Here is a 12,184-nt window from a genome sequence, read left to right on the forward strand (position 1 = left end):
TATAAAAAGTTGGGCCATGATGATTAAATGGCATTTTGGAGGAATGATTAGTAAAGGCACATTTGTTGAATAGACTGTTTACTACAGCAGTCCTACACTGCTTTGCTTCAGTTTCAGTGTCTTAGAGGCAGCAGGTACTCTAGTGTAACAGATTTTGGGGCTTGGAGAGGGGAAAATCGGAGTTCAGATGTGACCTCACACACTGTGTAACACTGAGCAATGCACTTAACTTAGGACTTCCTCAGTTTCCTGAATTATAAAAGTAGGAATAAAAATCACACCTATTTTCTGGGATTGGGAAGATCAAATGGAATAATATTTCTAAGCACTGAGCATACTGCCTGACACACAATAGACACTGAGTAAATGCTTCTTTCATTCTTTAAATTCCTTCTTACTCAATGTATCCAGAATCATCTCCTTTTTAAACTTTCCCTATAGTGAGGATAGTCTCCTCATTGTCTCCTATGACCCATATCCATTCTTGGCAAATATTTGTTGGCCAATTTAAATGTATTAACCAACAAGTTGAAAGGATCCCTTAAGAATCGATATCTAGAAAGAGAAACAACATTTTTAAAGCCCTTATAACCCTGTTTCCCATGTATTCCTTGATAGATCCAAGTCAGATAAGAAAGATTTACCAAGAATAGCTAGGCACCCAATCTACAATTAAAAATAATGGAGAGATAAATTGCTTTACTAAGCATTAGAGATAAGAGTTGAATCAAAATGTTCTTGATTTTAAGACCACCCCTTTATCTAGTACACCATTCTGATCATCATCATCATCATTATTATTGCATCTATGGTTAATATTATCAACAAATTTACCTACCAGCAAAGATTCCTACCTTAGGACAAGGCATACAAGCATTTAAAAAATATTTATCATGGGGAGGTTACAAAATCTCGGAATCTGTAGGGTCCTTCCAGAATCTTCTATAGGTCCTGTCCAAATACACACAGGCATACACACACACACAGACACACACACACACACATGCACACACTAGCTGACATATGGTGGGAAAAAGGGTTCTTCTCTTTGATGTAATAGATATGTAATGGACAGCCCTCTGTGACTATTCCTGGGGCTGTTCACTGAGACCCTGCTGAAATGGTCTACAATATTGTGAGTTGGACAGTTCAGATTTGAGTCTGAAGATCTGGCACAAAACTCCCACCTACCATCTAAGTGACTTGCCCAAAGACATACAGATAGGAAATTATAGAACTTTGTTGTGGTCATTGTTCAGTTTGCATTTGGGGTTTTTCTTTGGTGAAGTTACTGGAGTGGTTTGCCATTTCCTTCTCCAGCTCATTTTATAGATGAAAAAACTAAAGCAAACAGGGTTAAGTGACTTGCCCAAGCTCACACAACTGGTAAGGTCTGAGGCTAGATTTGAACTTGGGCTTCCTTACTCTAGGCCTGGAGTTCTATCTACTGCACCACCTAGTTGCCCCTATTAGACTCCAAATCTACTGTTTAAGTCAGAGCCAATTATGCTAAAATATACATAAAAGAAGCATTAAGATTCCAACTGGTAAACTAAATTAAGCCACAAAAAAATACAGGGACTGAAAAGGAGGAAACAATTCATTTTCCCTCTCTGGACCCCCATTTTCTCAGCTGGAAAAGAAGGTATGCCTTTGGTGTTCTGGTAAAGGCTATGGACCCCTTCTTGAAATAATGTTTTAAAATGTATAGTATTACAGAGGAAACCAATTATATTTAAATACAGTTTAAAAATATGTATTATTTAGACTTTATGAACCCCAGGTTCCCCAAGTTGGCTATTAGCAAAGACATGCTTTTTTTTTTTTACCTTTGTTCGTAGACCCCCTGAAATCTATTCATGGATCCTTTGGGTCCTGTGGACTACAGGTTAATAACTCTTGGATAAAATGATCTCTGAGCTTCCTTCCAACTCTGGATGGTATCTATTGAATCCTACAATTCTAAGACTAAAAACATTTTTCCTTTTGAGGTGTTCTTTGAGAACACAGGGCTGTGATGAGGAACCTAAAAAGAATGTAAATGGGGAAATTTACTTATTATTCTATTAAAAATGAAAACAATTTGATCTCTCTACATATGCACCAACATCCTCCATTTTGGCTCTTTGACAACAGAAACTGCTTCCCGAGCCACATTCCTAACAGCTCCTTCTGAGAGTTTTTCTCTGTGTTGCCTGCAAAATGCTGTTAATTAGGTGCTGTGGCTGGCCCAGTCCCTCTGGAGCTCACTGGCCTATTATCTATGACTTCCCTTTTCTTTATGCCACCCGTCCCTTCTCTTTATTCCACCACCCCTCCCTTTTCCTCCTTAGACTTAAGAGTTCCCTTTAGATAAAACATGATTTCCAAATCAGAGTCCTTAGTTCAGCCAATCAAGAGAGTTACATAAGGCCATTAAAGATTTTTCATTAGCATCAAGTGCCCCTTTGTAACCAGCAGGCAGGCGGGCAAGGATAGAGGGTTGAACCACTCAGCTGATGGTGGAAGCTGAAAATGTCAGGAGGAAAAGGCTATTTTCTCAGAACAGAGAAAGATACACTTTTCTCAAGCTCTTAAAAGTGGCAAAACATTTTCCCCACATCTAACACATCTACTCTGTGATTCAAATAATCCAGTTGTTATTATTATCCCATTTTTACAGTTTGGTAAACTGAGAAATAATTATATTATATATGTGTATATATGTATATATATATCACATACATCATATAAGTATACATAAATATATATTATATAAAATATATGTGTGTATATATATATAATTATATGACTGAGGGTCAAAACTTAGAATCAAAATGACTCAGATTCAAAATCTTCCTTCTAACACTCATCAGCTGTTTGGAATGAGTAAGTTACTTAATCTCTCAGTGCTTGCATGGAAAATGGTGTAAGTTCAAATCAAGAGAGAAGGTGCCATGATTTTCCTCATTTTATAGTTGAGGAAACCCAGGTAGGCAGAGGTTAAGTGATTTATTCAGTGTCATATCACAGAGTTAGTAAGTCTATCAGGCTACATATGAATTCAAGTCTTCCACACACCAGGCCCAGAATTCTATGTATTGCTCTACTTAGATGCCTATAAAGGAGAGAGGTAGGGAGGGTAAAGAAGGAGAAAAGGAAGGAGGGAGAGAGAGGGACAGAGAGAGCGCACTCATTAAATGGTATGCCCTGGGAGTACAAATGCCCTCAAAGAGCTTACATTTTAATAGGGACAAGACAACAAATGAAGAACTGGATGCACATAAAGACAAAGGATGCATGTATATTGTAGCAGGATTTTTGGATGATGCCTGAGAAGAGATGAAGAGGCCTGGTTCTGGGCAGGATAAGGTGAAATCTAAGGAAGGTTCAAGGTACTAGTGAGTAGGGAATAGAGAAATTGAAAATGATAGCTGAAGCAGAGAGTTTCTAGAGTCAGAATCCCTCTTCCCCTTCCCCACACCCATACATATGATCACATCCACTTGAAAAAGTCACAAGGAGATGGATATAAGAGAAAGCAAAGAGACAAAAATGAGGCAAGAAGGTTAATTAACCATGGGTCACCCAGGGAACATCAGAATCTACCACTCTTATCTCTAAAGCCAATATTCTTTCTGTTCCAAATATGTCTCTGTAGAATATATCTATATATATGTAAACTCTAAAGATCTCCTAGGCAGGGTCAAAGGCTTCATGATTAACCTTAGACATTCATACATGCACCTTGCTTAGGAGGAAGAAAATATCTCTGGAATGAATAAAAATAAAGCAGTTGCTGTTTTTTTAATGATAAAAGCTCATTTTCTATAGTACTTTGGACTTTACAAAGCCCCAAAGCTATTTCCTCATCACTGTCCAAAGAGGTAAATAGAATAATACGTTGGAAGTGACTTCTAATCACTTTGGGGACTGTGGAAACCCCTGCTGATTTACAGGAGCCTACTCAGTTAAAAACCCTCCTTGTGTTGCTTTATCGCTCCCATGCATCTGTACTCCATTTGTCTATTAACACCAATCAAAAAGACCCTAATTTCACTACAGACCCTCCATTTACCTGCCTATCCCCACATCTGTCCAACTGGCTGGCCCAGCTCTCCCAGTATTTTGCCAAAGCAGACCAGAATCCCCTAAGTCTATGCCTCAGAATATGTCTATAGTGGTAGGTGGGGGCTTCAGACTTTTTGCCTTTTGCTTCACTGAATTCTCTACCTTGTCAGGCTTACCTTTGTGACCCTGGAGCTTAACCAATCCAACAGGATTTACATGTCACAGCTCACTTGCCCTTCATCCGCACTTTCCTGGCTAGTGGGTAAGATGGAAACAGAAGCAAAGGCCTTCAGGCATTCTCAAGGGCATAAACCACCTCCTCTCCTTTCTCTCTGACTAAAGCTCATCGAAAACTCATGGGTCTGTGATAACCATTGGAGAGGAGCCAGACTCTGAGTAATGCCTGGGGTCAGCTATCTCCTTCAGCTCTTCTCCCTCTCCTTCCCATTACACAAATGTTTGGAAGGAGCCTCTGAGATTTCTCAGAATAAAAATGGAAAAGTTTCCCTTAAAATGCCTGGAAGATTCCTCTGTGTCTGAGCCAGCCCTGTTTTCTCCCAACTTTCTCACACCAAACACACAAAGGTCTATTCCCTGTGAATGTTCCATCTCCTGCTTTACTGACACTACAGGGTATAAACAATAATGGCACAAGATGTCCGATTAGAAAACAAATCCCAGAAAAACTATTTGGTGGAACCTTTGGAAATGTCTTACCATTTGGATACTCTATAAAGGATCTCCTTTGGAAGGAACAACAGACATCATCTGGACCCACCTGGACATCCTGACATCTACGACATCCCAAATATATGATTGTCAAGCTCAAACCAGGTCCAGAGAAGCTAAAGGACTTGCCTAAAACAAAGAAACAAACAAACAAAAAACACATCTAACGAGCATTAAAGTCAAGAACTCTAACCTTTCTGGCTCTAAATCTAGTGTTCCTTCTATCTACCAAGGATACACCTCCTCAAACAAACATAAATAAGCATTTATTTAATAGAATGAGAGCTATTAACAATAGAAGATCTCTCTCTCTCTCTCTCTCTCTCTCTCTCTCTCTCTCTCTCTCTATATATATATATATATATATATATATATATATATATACATGTCTGTTAAGACCAATTGTCAAGACACATATCCATGAAGTACAATTGACTACATTTGACTCAAAAGCTGCTTCATTCCACTTTGAATCTATCTACACTTTTCCTAGAAGTGGCTATTTCAGGATTCATGTGACAGGGAAGAAAGAGGCTATAGAAAAAACTGAGTCTAGCATGTTTGTAAAATAAATAACAACCATCATTCATGTTTTCATTGTAGTTTAAGGCTTATAAAGCACTTTCCTTAGAATAGACCTGTTTGGTAGTAAAATGATTTTTCCTTCCATTTTATAGATGGGAAAACTGAGAAACCAAGCAGTTGAGTGATTATCCCTAAGTCACATAGCTAGTATTCATTAAAAGTCAAGACTGGGGTGTTTATATTTAGATTTTCTGACTCTGGGTCCAAGCATCTTTTCATTTCTATCAGATTGCTTCAGTTAAAAAAATACTCTCATATAAATGTTCATTATGTTGATTTTAGGTAACCACAGAATTCAGAATTCACATTTATGCAGGACTTTTGATATTTTCTCATCAGAGGGTTTTCTAAATGCTTCAGATAGGAAAAGTAATACCAAAGCTTTTCAAATGAGAATCACAGATGTTAAGTGACTTGCCAATGATCATTTAATCAGTAATTATTGGATTTGAACCCAAGTCTGCTCAGTCCAGATCCAGTGTATTTCCCTCTGTGCCACATGCCTCTTAGGATGATCAAAGGAGAAATGGAATGGCAAAGGGAGTTCTCGGCTTCTGTGTTCCCAGAGAAGAGGGTGAGTTCACTGTGATTACTCACTGCAGTCAAAGATTTCCTCCTGCCCTGGGAGTAATGATCATCTGAGCTGTGTGCAGGGGTTTGTTTTTATTATTATTTTTTCCCCTCCATTTGGTTCAGGAAGTCTGGCAGGCAGGCATGCAGGCGGTATTAAAACTGGGAAACCCAGCTATTTGCTGTCAATTTGTTTAATGATAATTTGAGTAGCAGGTGATTTCTATTAGAGTTCGAGTGACAGGCTGCCCATTAGATAGAGATGCTTGCTTATCAAGCCAGTAGCCCACACGGGATCAACAGCAGCCTGTGTGACAATGACTTGAGGGTTTTAGTGGATTGTAAGCTCATTATGAGTTGACAGTGACAGGTCCTATTTTGTGGCACTTCACTTAAGGGTTGGCAAAGCATTTTTCCTCATAACAGTCGTTTGAGACTGGCCCTCTCTGTTCTGCTGTTCCCATTCTATAGATAAAGCAATGGAGTCTGAGAGAGGTTAATTGTCCCAAAGAGAGTCCCTTGATTCACATAGCCAAGTAGGTATCAGATACAAGATCTGAACCCAGGTCTTGGATGCCGAGTCCAGTACTCTTTTTTTTTAAACCCTTACCTTCCATCTTGGAATCAGTACTATGTATTGGTTCCAAGGCAGAAGAGTGCTAAGGGCTAGGCAATGGAGGTTAAGTGACTTGCCCAGAGTCACCCAGCTGGGAAGTGTCTAAGGTCAGATTTGAACCTGGGACCTCCCGCCTCTAGGTCTGACTCCCAATCCACTGAGCCACCCAGCTGGCCCCCACCAGTACTCTTTCTGTTTAATGACTGCTGACTCTTGCAACGGTGTCTTGAGCCAGCCAGGAAGGTTAATTCATTTTTACATTGAATTTTTCTTTTTGTCCAGACATATAATTTCATTGATTTAGCAACCTCCTAGTGAAGAAAATTCTGATACCAATGCAAACTGACAATTCTGCAATTTATTATCTACTAGAGCTGCCTTAGGCACTGGGGAGCTATGCCCAGAGTCACATAGCCATCATGGCTAGACTTGAACTACGGCTTTCTCAACTCCAAACCCAGCCTTCTCTCCACTATGCTAGGTTGCCCCTCTAAACTAAAAACATGATGGCCTGAAGGAGGAGAGTGAAATAAATCCTTCGATATTCTTATTTTAGGAAAGACATGATCAGAGGGTTAAAAGGATAAGGAAGGAGCCTTAAAACCATTCCCTATGAACATGGATTGAAGGAATTTAAAAAGTTGAACCTGTAAAAGTGGATATTTGGGGGAAATCTGATGATATTTTTTAAGTATTTGAAAGTCTACCATGTAGCTGAAGAAGCTCTTTTTTTTCCTTTGTTTTCCTTTATAATCAAATTTAAAGAACCTTTATAATCTTTGAACTTCTCTATATTTCTGTATGTGAACAACTTCCCTGGCTTCTTGAGTTTTCCATAAGCTAGGATCAAATGAGAAGCATAGTGGGACTAGGTCAAGAATGCTAAATTTGAAATCAAAGTCTTGGGTTCAAATCCTATCTCTGCTCATTAATTGTGTCATAAACTCTAGTAATACATTTCATCTCTCTAAGGCCATAATTTTCTAATCTGTCAAATGAGAAGGTTGGATTAGATGACCCTCTAAAGTTCATTAGAGCTCTCTAATCTAAAGTTTTTCTCTATTGGGGATACTAGTCTTTGAATAACAAAAGTAGCAAAGATTTTTTTTTTTTTGGAGGACAGGAAATGACAAGAAGGAGGCTTAACTGACCAGCCTAGTAAATGCAAAACTCATTATTAAAAATACTTATGTCTACAAAAAGAATTAAACCCAAGTTATAAAATCAATAGAAGAAAGGGGGGAGGACCCCTTCTATACATATTTGGTAAATCAATCATTTGGCAAAAATTTATTAAATGCTTACTCTATGCCAAACCCTGTACTAAGTACAGGGGATATAAAAACATAAGAGAAAGAATCTCTGACTTTGGGAAATTTTTATTCTAATGGTAGAGAAATTCTGAACATATATCATCAGTCTAGACCTCATGTAATCCTGTAGTGTCAGAGTTTTAAGAGAACCTCTAAACCAACCCTCTTATTTTAAAGATAAAGAAACTGTCTTCTAGAGAGGAGAAATGATTGACCTTATCCAACAGGCAGCAAAGAAAAGAATTAGCTGAGCCTAGTTCTTTACCATGCTGCCAGCCAACCTTCTTCCTTGCTAATATCCAAACTCCTGAATGTTGATTTCACAAGTTTATGTTCAGTGATGAGAGCCCAGTCTAGGCCCAAACCCTCTCCAGCACTCCCCTTCCCTCACATTTCCTCTCCTCCTCCCTTACTCTGGACCTGAGATGGGAATCAAGGTTGTAGAAGGGCCTACCTCTTCACTGCAAGACTTTCAGGCCAAAAGAATGATCTAGACCACAAAAAACAAGTTTTCCAGTCTTCTTAGGACAAAAGTTGGCCAATTTCTCCCCCTGGTGGCCCGTCCTTCAAAGTTCAGGGCTTTGAAAGGAATGAACTCCTAACTTGGGCCTGGGTAGATAATTTTGTACTTCTAGCCAGGCCTCTGGGAGGATCCTCTCTGTGCAAGTCCTAGTCACCTTTCAAAGCTGAGTTTAAAAATTTCTAAGCTAATACCCCATTGTGAAACATATACTTATTACCCTGACATTTTATTACAGGTCTAAAATAATACTTTGTTTATACCTCTTTTATGTATATGAATTAATTTGTATAAATTCATATATATAGTTATGTTATATGCATGTATATTGATATAGATACCATGCATATATACACATGACATCCAGGAAAAATATATTTTATATACTATCATATATACATAAATACTTAATGACTACCATAATATAGATAGAAAGATTAATTAAATAATAATAGCTAATATATATAGCCCTTCAAAATTTGCAAAGTAATTAAAATATCTTATTTTATCCTCACAATAATATTGGCAGTCAGGTTCTATTATTATCCCCATTTTTCAAATGAGGAAACTGAGACAGAGAGAACTTAAGTAACTTAACCAAGGTCACATAATAAGTGTTTGATCTCACATCTTTCTGAATCCAAATCCACCACTCTTTACATTGTGCCACCTAGTTCCCTGAACAGAATTTTATCCTAGCCCAAATTTACTGATATGGAGGATTGTTTTGGATTTGAACCCCAAGGTCCCCTTTTGTCTGAGGTATGTCCTTTCTAAGCATTTTGAAACATCAGTACTCAGGCTTAAGTCAGATAAGCCCATGTTTTGTTTTTTAATTGAAGTCCAAGAGATCTAGATCTCCTAATAATTCCAATAATCACTCAAAAACTTTCATTAAAAACATAGTACCTGCCCAAGCACAGCCCAATTTGAGGTGCTAAACAAACCCAATAAGGAAAACAATTCCTACCTCATTCTAATGGGGGAAGGCAGCAATAGGAAGCTAGATTCAAAATGATAGAGTAGCCAGTCTGAAGGAGAAGTTTTTATCTTTAGTAGTTAGTATTTGCCTGAAAAGAAGTGTCCATTGAAATGCTACAGGATCCTGTGCTTTGTCTTACACTTTAAAAAACAAAACAAAACCTTTCCCTCCCAGTTTGAGAATTTGTACTGTGTTTTGGTTCCCAAGCAGAGGAAAGGTTAGGGCCAGACAATGGAACCCTGGACCTCTTGTCTCTGGGCAGCTCTCAAGCCACTAAGGCATCTAGCTGCTCCTACCTTTTTTTTTTTTAATCTTTCTATAAATGACTTGGATAAAGATGCATATGGCATTCTCATCAAAGCCATTGATGGTTCAAAGAAGGAAGGAATAAGAATGACAGAACTAGAAGACATAATGATCTTGAGACAGGCCACATACAATTAAATAAAATTTTAAAACATTAAACTCAGTGGGATAAATATAATGTCTTGTTTTGCGGTTTAAAAAAAGAGCTCATTTTCATAAGTATAAGATGGAGGAGGAACATTTAAATAGCAGTTTAAAAAGATCTGCTGTCCTATGAGTTAAAAATGAGTTATGGGAAGACAGGCACAGGAGAATGTTGTTAGTGTACCTGTGAATTAGTCCATCTTTTTGGGAAAGCAATTTGAAACACTCCCCAAGTATTTTTTAAACTCTACCTACCCTTTGACCCAAGCCTTTGGGCCAAATTAAGAGAGGTATAGATTTCAGGAATAAGGAGATGGCAGTTCTGTACTCTGCTATAAACAATTCAAATCGATAGTATTCTTTGGAAATTGATAAGCTGGAAAGTGTTCAAAGGCAAACAAGATAGAAAAGGACTTTGAATCTAGTTAATGACAAGCTTTTTCTACATAATTACTATGCACCAATTCCTTTGTTAAAAATAAGAAAAGCAAAAATAGCCCCTGCTCTCAAGGAGCTCACCAATTAATGAAGGAGACAACATGTCAAGAACTATGTAGAATCAAGATATGCTCAGGATAAAATGAGAGTAGTCTCTGGGGGAGGCAGGAAAGTCTTTTTGTAGAAGTTAGGGTTTTAGCCAGGACTTAAAAGAAGTCTGGAAACCCAAGAGGCAGAAATGAGGAGGAAGAAAATCATAGGCATAGAGAAGAGCAAGGGAAAATGCCTAGAGCTGAGTAATAGAGAGTCTTGTAGTACAAATAGAATGGAGGCTAGTATCACTGACACATGAATGGGCTCAATGAACTGAGGGATTTTAATGTGGGGAAGAGAAGACTCAGGGAAAACATGATCATGGTCTTCAAGTGATGATAATGGTACATTCTTCTTTTAATCTCTACAAACCACTTTGAATATGTTGTCTTAAATGATCCTTCTGACAACTCTGAGTTTAGTGTAATTATTATCCCCATTTCACAGAGAAGAAAAAAAAAACAACTGAGATTACCACAGTTTAAGAGGCTAACCTTGGGTCAGATAGCTAGTAAGTAAGACAGAATTTAAACTCAATTCTTAATTCTAAGTCTAGAGCTCTATTCATAGACACATCCCATTACAGATTCTAATATGCCAGAAAATACAAAAGAATGGATGAACTTCTAAAATGAGAGAATAGGAGATCTTGCTCAACCATGTAAGAGAGGGCCTGATCCCATCCTAAGGGAAAATTCTACAACCTTAAGAGAGACAAACTGAAAGTCAAGAATGCCTTGAGGCATCAGCCCCTCTACTCTCTGTAGCTATTTCTTCTAAAAGCCTTTTTCTTCCCTTTCCAAAAGTGAATCTGGAAATACACATGTGGCTCTTTCAACCCCTGGAAAAAGGATATCTCTCTTTCTAAAGCTCTCACCAACTCCATCCCACAAGCATTCTCTCCTTGGTTAGAAGAGTCTAACACAGAGTACCCAGGCTTGAAACACACCTTTGAAGCCCTTGTAGAAGGTCTTCCTGTGTTGATTTCCCTGAACAAATGAATTAAGTGATGAATCGGACTATATTTGATTATGTGGATCATGGGAGGTTGGGTCCACCAAGGGAAGCTGCATAGCCCTACCCCAAGCTATACTAGAAATATTTCCAATTTAAGCAGACTTGCTCAGGTTCTATCTGCCTGACCTGCAGGAGTTACGCCCATATCAGTGAATCCTGAGTTTTGCAAAATTTTTCAAACAGTTTAAGAAATACCTCCCCTTCACCATTTTTCTTGGATTTTATCTGGTGGTTCAGATGTTCTCAGTTGCTGTGCACTTAGTTCTTTAAAACAACCTCTAGGGGAAAAAAATAAAATAGAAAAGCCATAATAAATGATGATTAATCAAGAGTTCATGTTCATCAACAACAACAGTAGCAACAACAACAAAACATCTAAGAGCAGGTAGGTTGTCAGTGGATAGAGCTCCAGGTCTGGGATTGGGAGGGTCTGTATTCAAACCCTCCCTCAGACTTTTGTTAGCTGCATAACCCTAGGCAAGACACTTCACAGACCCCATCACTTAGTCTAACTATTTTTCTGCCTTGGAACCAGTACTCAATTCTAAGAAAGAAGTTAAAGGTTTAAAATAAACTAACCAACGAAAAATCTTGGTTCTTGACTCCATGTGCCAAAAACATACCTTGTGCTTTATATATTACACATCCAGGTGGGCCTAACTCCAAGGATACAGTGAAAAAGAAGATGAATAATTTAGTGCAAATTGCTACAGTTACCTTCAAATTCCACATCAAGGGTATCGCACATATAGGCAATTTTTTAACAAATACAATCAAAATCAGATTGCTCTCAGGCAAGCCAGGGACACCAGAACAGGGAA

This window comes from Monodelphis domestica, chromosome 1, assembly GCF_027887165.1.
Source record: "Monodelphis domestica isolate mMonDom1 chromosome 1, mMonDom1.pri, whole genome shotgun sequence".
NCBI lineage: Eukaryota > Metazoa > Chordata > Mammalia > Didelphimorphia > Didelphidae > Monodelphis > Monodelphis domestica.